Source organism: Marmota monax, unplaced genomic scaffold (genome assembly GCF_021218885.2).
Source record: "Marmota monax isolate L192 unplaced genomic scaffold, Marmota_monax_Labrador192_F-V1.1 WCK01_AAM20220418_F8-fsc00078, whole genome shotgun sequence".
Classification (NCBI taxonomy): Eukaryota; Metazoa; Chordata; class Mammalia; order Rodentia; family Sciuridae; genus Marmota; species Marmota monax.
In genome coordinates, this window is record NW_026694865.1 from 6567111 (window position 1) to 6580775 (window position 13665).

At 37.7% G+C, this 13665-nt stretch overlaps 1 protein-coding gene and 1 long non-coding RNA gene across 4 annotated transcripts in view; one reads left to right on the forward strand and one right to left on the reverse strand.

The window, feature by feature from the left end:
- Positions 1-13665, reverse strand: part of Znf609 (zinc finger protein 609) — a 193473-nt gene that overhangs the window by 16110 nt on the left and 163698 nt on the right. The window lies entirely within an intron of this gene.
- On the forward strand, positions 469-3445 carry LOC131423491 (uncharacterized). The gene is made up of 2 exons (XR_009225134.1): positions 469-1350; positions 1550-3445. It is a non-coding gene; the product is annotated as an uncharacterized LOC131423491 (long non-coding RNA).

Genomic DNA, 13665 nt, shown 5'->3' on the forward strand with positions numbered 1-13665 from the left:
GCCCATCTATAACTAAATATTTTTAAAAAATATTATGCAGCTGGGTGCAAGGGTGCAAGTCCTGTAACTCCTGCTACTCAGGAGGTTGAGGCAGGAAGACTGTAAGTGTACAGCTAGCCTTGGCAATTTAGCAAGACCCTGTCTTCAAAAAATAAAAGAGCTGGGGATGTAGTTCAGTGGTAGAGTGCCCATGGATTCAATCCCCAATACTGGGGTGGGGGTGGGGGTGGGCAGAAGCAATATTTCTTTAAAAAAAAAAGTATGGGGGCTGGGGATGTGGCTCAAGCGGTAGTGCGCTCGCCTGGCATGCGTGCGGCCCGGGTTCGATCCTCAGCACCACATACAAACAAAGATGTTGTGCCTGCCGAAAACTAAAAAAATAAATATTAAAAAAAAAAAAAAAAATTTAAAAAAAAAAAAGTATGAAAGATAACCTAATAAAACACCCATGGGGGCTGGAGATGTGGCTCAAGCGGTAGCGCGTTTGCTTGGCATGCGTGCAGCCCGGGTTTGATCCTCAACACCACATACAAACAAAGATGTTGTGTCCGCCGAAAACTAAAAAACTAAAAAAAAATTAAATAAATAAATAAATATTAAAAAAAAAAAAAAAAAACATGGTTGGGTGTGTTGGCACATGCCTGTAACACTTGGCAATTCAAGAGGCTGAAGCAGGGGATCAAAAATTTGAGGCCAGCTTCAGCAACTTAGCTAAGTTCTGAGCAATTCTGACCCTGTCTCAAAATAAAAAATAAAAAAGGGCTGGTGATATAGCTTAGTAATAAAGAACCCTTGGGTTCAATCTCCAGTATCAACAAAATGAAACAATAAACAAAGACAGGTGTGACAGCATCATAACCCTAAGACTCAGGAGACTGAAGCAGGGATATCCCAAGCTTGAGGGCTTCCTTGGCAATTTAAAGACCCTGTCTCCAAAACCAAGGTTGGGAATGTAGCTCAGTGGTAGAGCTCCTCTGGGTTTAATCCTCATATAGGGGGAAAAAAACAATAACCATGTACCTATCACCCAGCTCAATGAATCGACTGATTTTGTGCCTTATGTGCATCAGATTTCATTTCTAAGTAGTAAAATATTATAATTCAAAAGCATTATTTATATTTTAAAGCTTTATGTTGATCAGATCATGTTGGCAATACAACTTACCTTTCTCATGTAACAGTATGGACGTGAGATTTATCCTTGGTGATTTTTTTTTTTTTAGAAAAACGAAAAAGAAGTTTCCTTGCTTTGCTAGAAAATACAGGGGACTCCTGTCCCAGAGGCTGTGATTCTGCCCATCACGGGGAACAGGGGGTTTTTAAAGAAGTGATTCAAAGGCTACATTCCAGGTATTCTTTGTCTTGTACTTGTTGTAATGTACTTGTTAATTTGGGAGATAATAATTTCTTAGATCCTCTGGTACCATTCCCAAGTGAGCAAAGTATTTATTTCAATGCATGATTTGACCACAATTTATTTATTTATTTTTAAGCGCGGGGGGGGGGGGGAGAGAATGAGAATGAGAGAATTTCAATATTTATTTTTCAGGGTTTTCGGCAGACACAACATCTTTGTTTGTATGTGGTGCTGAGGATCGAACCCCGGCCGTACGCATGCCAGGTGAGCGCGCTACCGCTTGAGCCACATCCCCAGCCCCACAATTTGTTCTTTAAAATACTTATCACAATTTGGTCTCCTTTTGGTGGACATCTTAGGTTTTTTGGGTACAATTTCATTCCAAAATGAGGCACAGCGAATACTCCTGACATGTTGTTAATCTTATTTAAAAATGCTTTTGAGTAGTTAAGGAAATATATTGGTACATTCATCCTTAAATGGTAGATATATATATATATATATATATATATATATATATACACACACACACACACACAATTTTTTAAATTTATTTTTTAGTTATAGGTTGACACAATATTTTTATTTTATTTTTATATGTTGCTGAGGATCGAACCCGGTGCCTCACGCATGGTAGTTGAGCGCTCTACCTCTGAGCCACAACACCTGCCCTATATATACAAAATGTTTTGAACATTGTTGTTTTCACATATCCATATATTTTGGATCATTCTATGAGTATGCAGAAAGCTATTTTATTTTTCTTGAGATTGCTTCACTCTTCTGCTATTATAAATAAATGGCAATAAACAGCCTTGTACAAATGTTTTATCTTTCCTATACAAATGTATCTATAAGATTAAAATCCTGTAGTAAAACTGCTACAAAGAATTTGTATTTAGAGTTTTCATAAACACTGCCAAAATGCCTCAAAGAGATTTATTAAATTTACCTATTCCTCAGCAGCCCACGAAACACTTCTTGACCTTTCCCTTTGGTAATGTAGTATTCTGAGACTTTTTGATCTTTGAATTATTATTATTATTATTATTATTAGTAGTAGTAGTAGTATTAGTATTAGTATTCTATTACTAAGGATTGAATCCAGGAGGCTTAACCACTGAGCCACATCCTCAGCCCATTTTATATTTTATTTGGAGACAGGGTCTTGCTGAGTTGCTAAGTGCCTTGCTAATCTGCTGAGGCTGGCTTTGAACTCACAATCCTCCTGCTGGGATTACAGGTGTGCATCACTGTGCCTGGCAAAGTATTTTTTTAATGTTTGGTTAAAAAGTAATTTTATATTTTAATGACAGAAAATAAAATGAAAATGAGATTTTTGTGTTATAAAATTTACTATCACTGCTTACAAATAAAGTTTTATTGGAACATAATCACACCTGTTTATTTACACATTGTGTATGCCTTCTTTTACACCACAGGGCAGAGTTGATGCAACAAAGATTGTATGACCTGCAAAACTTAAGATATTTACTTACTATCTGGCTCCTTACAGAAAGTTGTCGACCTATTTTAGAATTTGTTTCTTCTTTTTTTAATTTTAATTTTTTGGTATTATGGATTGAAGCCAGGGCCTTGTGCATACTAAATACAGGCTGAGAACAGGCTCTACCACTGAGCTATATCTCCAGCCCTGGTGCAAGCAATTTAAAGATATAAATTTCCATTAAGACCTATGTTAGCTGCATCCTAACAAATTCTGATCAGTTTTCATTGTCATTTAGGTCAAGATATTTTCTAGTTTCTCTGACAATTGTTTTTTTTTTTTTTTTGGATCCTGAAGCTATTGTCAAATTTCAAATATATGAGGATTTTCCAGCTTTTTAAAAATATTTAATTTGGGGTGATGGGGCTTAAAGGCAGGGCCTTACCCTTCTTGTCAAATGCTCTTTCTTAAATATTTTTTTGTTAATGATTTCTAACTTAATTCTACTGTGGTCAGAGAACATACGCTATATGATTTCAATCCTCTTAAATTCAGTGAGAGTTAATTTATGTTCTAAAATATGGTCTTTCTTGAAGGACAATGTGCACCTGAAAAGAATATTAAAAAGTATATATTCTGCAGTTGTTGGGTGTTCTATAAATGAAAGGTCAAGCTGACAGTGTTATTCTTCTACATCCCTACTAATTTTCTGCTTGCTTGTTCTTTCTTTTATGTGGTTCTTTCCCTTATGTGGTGCTGGAGATTAAACCCAAGGAATTGCACATACTATAATCAGTTCTACTGATCATACTTGTCTGCAGTATACTTTTCAAACTTTTGAGTTCATCCCTTAAAAACAAATCTCTTTACTGACATTTAAGTAAGTTATAAGGGAGGAGGTTGATCTACCATGTTTAATTAGAATATTATTTACTTTTATTTATCCTATTTGATACTTGGAGTGCACTATCTAAATACTTAAATTTCGAATTAGGAAAATTATCACTTATTTTATATTCATTTATTGCTTGTCACTTATTCATTCTTTTATTTTCTAAGGACTTACACTAGATGTGTCCTGGAATCTCTCAGGTCATTACTTGTACATTTATTTATTTTGCAGTACTGGGAATTGAAACCAACAGCACTCTACTACTACATCCCAGCCTTTTCTATTTTGAGTCAGGGTCTCACTTAATTGCCCAGGCTTGCTTTGAACTTATATTCCTCCTGCCTCAGCCTCCTGAGGTGTTGAAATTATAGCTATGTGGCATATTGCCAGCAATTATCTATAAATTTAATTTCTTGAATTTAAGGTACTGAGCTAAAAACATTTTTTTTCAATGACTATTTTTCATTTCCAAGATTTTAAACTGGCTAAATTTTTCATATCTATGTGACATTATTTAGTTTTTGGCTGTTTGAGTAAAAGTTTCATCTTATTAATAGACATTATTTTTGTTTCTCTTTCATAAAACTAAAAATACTTAATTAAATCAATTTACTTAGCTATGCATGTAAGTCCTGATGGCTTCTTTTTTGGGGTGGTGGGGATGGGATACTAGAGATTGAACTCAGGGGCACTCAACCACTGAGCCACATCCCCAGCCCTATTTTATATTTTATTTAGAGACAGGGTCTTACTGAGTTGCTTTAGGGCCTCACCATTGCTGAGGCTAGCAATTTGAACTCGTGATCCTCCTGCCTCAACCTCCCAAGCTGCTGGAATTACAGGTGTGCACCACCATACCTGGACTTTATGGCTTTTTGTTTGTTTGTTTGTTTATTTATTTATTTATTTATTTATTAATTAATTAATTACAGTCCTGGGGATTGAACCCAGGATCTTGTGCATGCCAGGCAAACATGCTACCACTAAGCTATAACTCCAGCTCCAGTCTTGATGTTTTTATTAAATTAATTTGTTTTAAAATTTTGAGATATTATAGATTCACATACAGTTATGATAAATAATAGAGATCCCATGTATCCTTCAGTCAGTTTTCCCCCAATGGTAATATCTTGCAAAACCATAGTACAACATCCCCATCAGGAAGCTGATATTGATACAGGGAAGGTACAAAACATTTCTACCAGCACAAAGATACCTACAGTATCTTTTAGGCTATAGTCACTTCCCTCCCACTCATACCCTTCCTTAACACAGGGCAATTACTAACCTGTTTGCCTTTTTATTTTTTCAGTAATGGAGATCAAACTTAGGTCCTTGCATATGCTAGCCAAGTGCTTTACTACTGAGCTACACCCCTTTGCCCCTTTTCTTTTATTTTGAGACAGGGTCACCCTAAGTTGCCCAGGCTAGTCTGGAACTTGGAATCCTCCACCTCAGCCTCCCAAGTAGCTGGAATTATAGGCATATCCCACCTCACCTTGCAGTTCAGGTCACTGCCTTTTTTTTTTTTTTTTTTTTTCTGGGGGGAGTGGGGCAGGGGTGTTGGGGATTGAACTCAGGAGCACTTTACCACTCAGCTACATCATCTCCAGCCCTTTTTGATTTTAGGGTCTCACTAAGTGGCTTAGGGCCCTGCTAAATTGCTGAGGCTGTCCTTAAACCTACAATTCTGCTTCCCAAATCACTGGGATTACAGGGTTGTGCCACCATTCTTGGCAGTTCATTGCTTTTTACTGCTAAGCAGTATTTATGGTATGGTTGTATCACAGTTTGTTTTACCATTCACCTTTTGAAGGAAATCTGGATTATTTCTAGTTTTGGGCTATTATGAATAAAACTACTATGAATATATATGTACAAGTTTTTGTGTGAACACGTTTTCATTCCTCTGGGATAAATACCCAGGAGTGCAACTGTTGGGTTACACTAAAGTTGCAAATCTAGTTTTTTAAAGAAACTTCTCAGAGCAGCTGTACCTTTTAACATTCCCACCACCAGTCGGTTTGTATCCTTGCCAGTATTTGGTGTTAGGATGGCTGTGGAAGTAACATCTCATTGTGGTTTTAATTTGCATTTTCCTAATGGCTAATGATATTGAATATATTTTTGTGCACTTATTTGCCTCTTTGGTAAAATGTCTGTTCATATCTTTTGCCCATTTCTGATTACATTTTTTGTTTTCTGTTAAATTTTGACAGTTCTTTATGTATCCTAGGCCTTGGTGGAATATTTTTTCCTATTTGGTAGCTCTGTCATTTCATTATTTTAACAGTCTTTCCCAGAACTAACATTTTAATTTTGATGAAATCTAATTTATCAATTTTCTCTTTATAGGATCATGTTTTAGTGTCAAGATTGAGAACCATACTTGGCCCTAACTAAAGATTTTCTTCCAGATTTTTCCCTAAAAGTTTTGTTTTCTGTGTAAGTCCTTGATCCATTTTGAGTCAACCTCCATACCTCCCCTTTTCTTGGTACTGAAGATTGAACCAAGGGACACTTAACAACTGAGCCACATCCCAGCCCTTTTTTACATTTTATTTAGAGACAGGGTCTCTGAGTTGCTAAGGGCCTCCTAAATTCCCAAAGGAGAATTATGATCCTCCTGCCTCAGCTCCCAAGCTACTGGGATTAGAGGTGTATGTCACTACGCCCAGCTCATTTTGAGTCAATTTTTTTTGGTACCAGGAATTGAACTTAGGTACCTACAACCACTGAGCCACATCCCTAGCCCTATTTTGTACTTTATTTAGAGACAGGGTCTCAATGACTTGCTTAGCGTCTTGCTATTGCTAAGGCTGGCTTTGAACTCTCAATCCTCCTGTCTCAGCCTCCAGAGGCGTGCCCCACCACGCCGGGCTTGAGTCACTTTTTGAATGAGATTTTTTTTTTTCTTTTCCATCTATGTTCATTTGTCCTAGAGGCTATCTTTCACCCAAAGAATTTCCTTTGCGCATTTGCCAAAAATCAGTTTGGCACATTTGAGTGAGTCTATTCCTGAATTCTCTGTCCTGTTCCATTAATTTATATGTCTATCCCTCTGCCAATTCCAGTCTTTTTTTTTTTTTTTTGATGGTGCTGGGGATTGAAGGAGGGCTTTGTGCATGAGAGGCAACCATTCTACCAACTGAGCTATATCCCCAGGCCTCCACAGTCTTAATTACTGTGGCTATACAGCAAGATTTAAAATTGGGAACTTTCCCATTTTATTATTCTTTTGTTATAGCTTCCCCCCCCCCCCTTCTTTCTTTCTTCCAGTTCTGGGGATTGAACCCATAACCTTGCACATGTTAAGCAAGTGGTGATAGCTGTTCTAGTTCCTTTGCCTTCCCATGTAAATTTTAAAATAATCTTCTTTATATCTAAATATCAAAACAAAACAAAGTAAACAAAAAAACCAAACTTGCTGCTGGTATAGTGGTGCATGCCTGTAATCCCAGTAATTTGAGAGGCTCAAGCAGGAAGATCACAAGTTTGAGGCTAGCCTCAGCAACTTAATGAACCCCCCCCCCTTATATATATATATAAAAGGACTGGGGATGTAACACAGTAGTAAAGCACCCCTGGGTTCAATCCTCAGTACAAAAAATAAACAAACAAATGATTTGCTGGAATTTTGGTTAGGGATTCTGTTAAGCCTGTACGTTAATTTGAGGAAAACTATCATCTTTACTATGTTGTTTGCCAATTTGTAAACAGCATTTCTCTGTATTTATATGGATATTCTTTAATTTTTTTCATCAGCACTATGTGGCTTATAGCATACAAATCCCATGGATGTTTTCTTAGAATTATATCTAAATATTTTATAGTAGGATGGCTACTGTAAATGGTATTATATTTCTTAATTTCACTGTCCATGTATTCGTAGCTAGTGTATAATAGCTTCACAGCTGATTTTTTTAAGTTTATCTTATATTCTTTGATCTAGCTGAACTCATTTATTAATTCCAGGAGTTTTGTATAATTGTAAGGATTTTCTCTAAAGACATCAAGTGATCTGAAAATAGGAACAATTTTTTGCTTTCCCCCACCCTCTAGTACTGGGGAATGAACCCAGGGGTGCTTTCCATATAGCTACCCCAGCCCTTTTTATTTTTGAGATAGGGTCTTGCTAAGTTGGTGAGGCTGGCCAACAGGAACAGTTTAACTTCTTCCTTTCTAATCTATGTCTTCTATTTCCTTTTCTTAACTTATTGACAGTGGCTAGAACTTTTATCACTATGTTGGATTAAAAGCAATAAAGGTAAATATACTTGTCTCATTCCTGTTCAGCTTGAATTCTTCTACATATGGGATGTGGGAGGCAAAAGGAAAGCCAAAGCCCCGGGGAATTACCACCATGTTGGGACTTAGGTCTTTGGCTCTGGGCTCCCTTGCTGGTCTCCCTTCTCTTCTGTACCTTCCATAGTTTGTTGTTTTTGTTTATATCTAAGTTTTTTAGTTGAAATTAATGGGAATAACAGGGAAAAGTCTGTCTATTCCATCTTCCCTAAAGTGGAAGTCATAGTTAATTTTAACTGGCTACTTTCCTTAGCACAAGATTTCTATTATATAAAATTTTGGTTTTTAGGAATTTTTTTGTTTTTTTCGAGTGGTATGACTTTGTTATTAACCCCCACCTTTTCTCTAATAATTTTGCAGTTTCTTCTTTCTGGTACCCTAAGGACCCAACCCAAATAGCTACTGAAATGGTCTGTGTCACAGTAAAATTAAAGATATCATAATTCTTTTAATAAAATATTTTATTGTTATTTAGTTGTAGATAGACACAATATATTTATTTTATTTTTATGTGGTGCTAAGGATCGAACCCAGGGACTTGCACATGTTAGGCGAGTGCTCTACCCCTGAGCTACAACCCTAGGCCTAAGATATCATAATTCTAAATCAGTGAATCAAGAGGCAGCGTGATATAGTCTTTTCCAGCTCTCCATAGGTTTCTCTCTTCCCCCAATTAAATGATTCCCTGCATGAGGTTGGTTGGGGGTTACTATCCTACTCCCCTAGCTTCAAGTTCTCATCTCTCTCTTTATTTTTTCTCTACAGTATTGGGGATTGAACCCAGGGAGCTCTACCACAGAATTACACCCCACGCCCTTTTTACTTTTTATTTGAGACAGAGTTTCACTACATTGCTTAGTCTGACCTCAAACTTGTGATACTCTTGTTTTAGCCTCCCAAGTCACTGATATTACAGGCATACGCCACCATGCCTGGCAAATTCTCATCTCATTTTTTAAAAAAATATTTATGTTTTAATTATAGGTGGACACAATATTTTATTATTTTTTTAATATTTATTTTTAGTTGTAGGTGGTGGACACAATATTTTATTTCATTTTTATGTGGTGCTGAGGATCGAACCCAGTGCCTCACAAGTACTAGGCGAGCACTCTATCATTGAGCCACAAGCCCAGCCCCAATATTTTATTTTATTTTTTATGTGGTACTGAGGATTGAACCCATGCTAAGTTGCTTAGGTCCCCACTCAGTCCCCACTCTACCTCTTGAGCCACAACCCAGCCCCAAATTCTCATCTCTTTCTGGGGCATTTGTAATAATTATTTACCCATCAGAAACTCAGCAAGTCCACAGCTTCAGCCACACTAGTGACTTCCAACTCTTCTGTTTTTGGTTCATTGAGATAGTTATTTTGTTTTTAAAACCAAACATTTTCTTTTGTGGGTATGTACTGGGGACTGAACCCACGGGCACTCTACTATTGAGCTGTACCCCTAGCTTTTTTTTTGTTTTAAGACAGGGTCTCCTTAAATTGCTGAGGTTAACCTTGAGCTTTCAATCCTCCTGTCTCAGCCTCCTAAATTGCTGGGATTACAGGCCAGGTGTGCACCACTGTGCCTCGTTCTTTTTCTTTTCTTTTTCAGACAGAGTCTCTATGTTGCCCAGGCTAGTGTCAAGCTTGTGGGCTCAAGTGTTCTTCCTACCCACCTCATCTTTTTTTTGGTACCGGGGATTGAATTCAGGGCACTTAACTACCAAGTCACATCTCCAGCCCTTTTAAATATTTTATTTAGAGACAGGATCTCACTGAGTTGCTTAGGGCCTCTCTAAGTTGGCTTTGAACTTGTGGTCCTCCTGCCCCAGCCTCCCAAGCCACTGGGATTACGGGTGTGTGCCACCACACCAGGCCTGCCTCAGCCTCCTGAGTAACAGTAGTAAGTAGATGGGACTACAGGTTTGCACCACCCCTGTCTTTACATGTTCTTTGATTTCTCTTTTTCATATTTTACTTTAAATTCTTGGTAAGTGCTTGGAGGAGAAGATATGTCAAAAGTTTGAGCCCTGTAAGTAATTCTTTTTTCTTTATAATATTGGGGATTAAACCCAGCAGTGCTCGTATCACTGAGCTAACATCCCTTTAAATTTTTGAAAGTGTCTTATTAAGCTGCCCAGGCTGGCTTTGAACTCATGATCCTCTTGCCTCAGCCTCCTGAGTCATAGGATTATAGGTGTGCATCACTATGCCTGGCTCTGTAAATCATCTTCTTCTTCTTTTTTTTTTTTTTTCGGTACTGGGGTTAAACCCAGGGGCACATTACCATTGAGCTACATCCCCAGTCCTTTTTATTTTGGAATAGGATCTCTCTAAGTTGCTTAGGTCCTCACTCAGTTGCTGAAGATGGCCTTAAACCTATGATTCTACTGCCTTAGCCTTAGAAGCCCCAGATTACAGCCATCACATTCAGCTCTGTAAATCACCTTGATTGGAACTTCCAAAATATATTTTCTGTGTATCAAAGAGAATAAATCTGGGGAATCTAGAATTAATCTTTTGTCTTTGGTCACATATTAATAAAATACTACTTGTTTAGTACTCTCAAGGTCTCTGTAGTAATTCACCTAGTTTCATTTTCTTTGATCTAGAGTGCTGTAAAAGATCACAGTACCTAAAATCAGAAAACCTTAGACCAAAACCTTGCTCTGTTACAGTATAACCTTGGACAAGTCATTTGGCTTCTATGAATCTCAGATTTTTAATCAGTAATACAGGATTAAAACAAAAACAATTATAACACTATTAATAAGACAACTAGCTAACAGTGCAATACAAAGAAAATGCTTAGACCAAACTATGGAGTATTAAGACTTCAGCCTCAAATTTTTGGACATTGCTTTAAGAATGATCTTATTGTGGAATCAGAATTTATGTTGCTAAACTGGGTACAGTGGCACATGTCTATAATCCTACCAACTTGGAAAGTGTTTTTATATTTCTGACTAAATGTTTACAACCTTATATCATCTTCTCTTTCACCCTGGTGCTGGGGATTGAACTCAGTCCTTGTATTTGCTACGCTGTACTCTACAACTGAGCTACATACCCAGTCCTAACATCACTTTTTTTTTTTTTTTGAGAGAGAGAGAGAGAGAGAGTTTTTAATATTTATTTTTTAGTTTTCAGTGGACACAATATCTTTATTTTTATTTGTATGTGGTGCTGAGGATCAAACCCAGCGCCCCGTGCATGCTAAGCGAGCGTGCTACCGCTTGAGCCATATTCCCAGCCCCCTAACATCATTTTTTAAGCAAGGCAGGTCATAAGGAGATAGAAAGCACAATCTTGTTTGGCGAGGTGGTGCACACCTGTATTCCCAGAGGCTTGGGAGACTGAGGCAGGAGGATAGTTAGTTCAAAGCCAGCCTCAACAACAGCAAGGTGTTAAGCAACTCAGTGAGACCCTGTCTCTAATAAAATACAAAATAGGATTGGGGATGTAACCCTGAGTTCAATCCCTAGAACCCTTAAAAAAAATAAAAAAACCCAAACAGAAAGCACAATCCTCCTCCCGACACATGTTAGCGATCAAACCCAGGGTCTCCTCAATGTGAGATGAATGCTCTACCACTATGTCACACCCTGACCCCCATTTAAAGCTACTTTTAAGGGCTGGGGTTGTGGCTCAGTGGTAGAGTGCTTGCCTAGCACATGTGAGGCACTGGGTTTGATCCTCAGCACCACATACAAATAAATAAAATAAAGTTATTGAAAAAAAAAGCTACTTTTAAAATGAGGAAATTAAAGTCCAGAAAGGATAATTAACTTACTGAACACACCTCACTGTTAGTTGAGAGCCTTAGCTCATGACATAGCTATCTCTAATGAATTCTCTTCATGCAATTTCCTTAGAATGTCCCTTTATTTTGGTTAAAAGACACATGTAGAATTGCAGGGTGTGGGGATCCAGAGGGGGAGAAGGATAGGATTCCTATCCCTCTTCAAGGCTCTGGCATCTTAAAGAAATAGCATATTGTGTAAGAAGTAGTAATTAAGCTAAATTCTCCATGGCTATTAGCAAAGTGAATTCATGTGGCCATCTCCCGTCAGTGATGGGTTGCTCTGCTTAATGCATAACAATTTTTTTTAAATGCTAGATTTTTTTAACCTTTATTTTATTTGTTTATTTATTTATTTTTTAGATTTTTTTTGGAGCTGTAGATGGATACTATACTCTTATTTTATTTATCCTTATGTGGTGCTGAGGATTGAACCCAGGGCCTCATGGGGCTAGGTAAGTGTTCCACAACTGAGCTACAATCCCAGCCCCTTATTTGTTTATATTTACTCGGTACTTAAGATCGAACCTAGTGCCTCACACATGCTAGGCAAGCACTCTACCACTGAGCTACAACTCAGCCCTGCATAACAATTTTAAACAGGAACAGTGTCCATTTATTTCTAGATAAGGTAAGACTTAGAGTAACCTCATTTATAAGGGTGGATGAGCACAGCTGTATATAGGGAGCAGGCATACAATCAGAAGATGAATGTTATTCCTACTTCTGAAAATAGCTGGGCAAGAACACATGTTTATAAAAGTGGCTCCTTCCTCTGGTACAATCTGCAAACCTTAGCAATAATAAATGAACTGAAAAAAAGACAGGTCAGGCAGAGTGCTGAAGGGGAAGAGGAAAAATTCTAATATGGAAAGACAAAATGGAGGGTTGTTTAAATGTCAAAGGAAACACATTTTGTTGAAGTGTAATACTCTCCCTATAAGGTTCTGGGTTGAGTCAGCTGGGAGAATAAGAGGACAGGAAGGAAAAGCAGAAAATAACACTTAACAGATCTAGTTTCTCTACTAAAAGTAGCTTTAGGGCAGTAAGTAGGCTGACAAGAAAGAGAAAAATAGATCTTCATTTTAGAAAGCTTCCTATTTTTCATAGTGTTCACAAAACAAGGAAAACCTTAGCATGTTTGGAGATGATAGTAATTCTGCTAAAAATTCTGTAACAATAGTCCTGTTTCTCTAGGTGGTTACTGTCATCTTTACCAAAAGTCATACAGAAAATCTTATTAACCATTATTAAGTTTTAGAGTGGCTGACTATTTTCCATTTTTATAGTTGATCAATACTGCAGCAAGATAAAGGGAAAATGACCTAATACAAGGCAGTTGTCAGGTTCCCCCAGTTCTTAGGAGGAGTGCCATGCTGAGCAAACTAATCCCAAAGCATCAGTGCTTTGATTCAGGGGACACATCATAACCTCAAAACATTTATGTAGTCAAAACTGATCCATGGGGCTGGGGATGTGGCTCAAGCGGTAACGCGCTCACCTGGCATGCGCGGGGCGCTGGGTTCGATCCTCAGCACCACATAAAATAAAAAAATAAAGATTTTGTGTCCACCGAAAACTGAAAAATAAATATTAAAAAAAAAAAAAACTGATCCAACTACAAAAGTAGGAAGAGTAAATTTTACCTTCAGGTCCCTCTTGTTTTTTTTTTTTTTTGGAGTGGAGATACTGGGGCTTGAACACAGGGGCACTTCACTGAGCCATATCCCTAGCCACCCCCCCTTTAAGTTGTAGATGGACATGATACCTTTATTTATTTATTTTTATGTGGTGCTGAGGATTGAACCCAGGGCTTCACACATGCAAGGCGAGCGCTTGAGCCATAACCCCAGCCCCCTAGCCCCTTTTA